Source organism: Blastomyces gilchristii, assembly GCF_000003855.2.
Source record: "Blastomyces gilchristii SLH14081 genomic scaffold supercont1.11, whole genome shotgun sequence".
Taxonomy (NCBI): Eukaryota; Fungi; Ascomycota; class Eurotiomycetes; order Onygenales; family Ajellomycetaceae; genus Blastomyces; species Blastomyces gilchristii.
This window is the reverse complement of record NW_003101672.1, coordinates 818,507-820,291: the sequence shown is the minus strand read 5'-3', so window position 1 is coordinate 820,291 and position 1,785 is coordinate 818,507.

The following is a 1,785-nucleotide window of genomic DNA, read 5'->3' as shown; positions in this document are numbered from 1 at the left end:
TTATAAAGTAGATGTAAAAGTTACTTGAGTAATCACTTTCATCTCATTCTCATCTCAAGAATCAGTCATCTCATTATTCTTCATCTCAATGTTAAGATTCTTTATCAGTGTTTGTATTACAAGTTGAATCACATGAGTAATACAGAGAATATGATCTTGTTTATCATTCTAGAAATGCAAAGTCAATTTTTGCTTCAAGCTCTTCATCATAGTGTAGTTATTCACAGCATTGTCAGTTGTAATTGTAAGAAGACTGAGACTAATATCTTAATAGTCATTTTTAATCACAGTTATTAATATCTCTGTTATATAATCCTCAGTATGACTACTGATCAATGATTCAAATTCAATTAATGTCTCTTAATAAGTTCAGTTCTCATCAATGTAATAATATATAACTCTTATAAATGCAAGATTGTTTGTACTAGTTCATGCATTCACTGTGAGAGACACTCTTCAATAATTCTTCAACTCTGATTCTAGATATTGTATATTAACTTTGTAGTGTGTCTCAAGATTAAACTGAAGACAGAATTGATGTGAAATATGAAGATTTAAATTAAGCATTTGAAGAAGTGTTCAGAATTCAGAGTTTTCAATTGATCAAAGAGAAAGATTCAGAGATATATACATGCAAAGTAATTATTCACAGAAGTTATCAGATGAGAGTTGTGAAATCAGAGTACTGATACAGAGTCATTTTCACATGATTTTCTTCAAATTAAAAAGTTAGCATTATCAAAAATCATTATCTGATAGAGTAACTTACCAGCTCAGTAGTAATTTTCTGATTATTTTTCTTTTATTGTCTGCATTCTGATAACTTCAGATATCAGAAAATTCCTTCAGAGTCATGATCAGTTTATGATGAATGTTTCTGAATAAAGTTGCAGTGATTGTAGCAAAGAGATGACTCTTCAGTAATCTACAATACAATCTGTTGATAATTATTTCATAGTTCATCTCAATATTTGTGTTGAGTTTTTCATAAATTTCATGACCTGAAATCAGATATGAAGAATGAAGTGATTATTCATCATAATTGAAAGAGAGCATTCTGTGTTGAATTGTAAATAACATAGACTTTATAATTCACAGTAATTTCTTAAAGAGTTTGTAAATCTTCAATAGAAGTAAAAGAAGTGAAAGAAGTGAATTCAGAAGACATGATAATAATTTAAGAAAGATAATAATTTATTTTCAATAACTGATCACTGATGTGTGTAAGAAGAATTAATATAAGAGAAAATAATCTTATTTCTTAGCTTAGTTATAATTTTAGTACTAACTCAGATTGAATATCATTGATGTATAAAAGTAAACAAATAATCTTGATTAATCTCTGTCATATTTCTTGAAATATATTAATATTATGAAAGAGAGTGTTATCAAATTGCATTATCAGATGATATCATTAAAAATATATTAATATTGTGAATATTAATGTTGAAAAAATGTTGATACTTATACATTATAGTGATTTGTGAATCATGATAGTTAAATATATATATATATATATATCATTCCTGACTTGATTACAACTTGTACAATAATTTTTGAAAACTCAAAATCAATTTTAATTATTAATAATTAAAAACTTAAACTTATAACTAACTAATATAAAAAGAAAAAAATCTACTTCTTCTCTTTCTCATTCTTCTTATCATTCTTTACAATTCACTTCTCATTCTTCTTCTTCTTCTTCTTCTTCTTCTTCTTCTTCTTCTCATCTGAGATGATAATCATCTCAAAATCTCTCTTCACTGCCTTCTCAGAGAAGGGTTC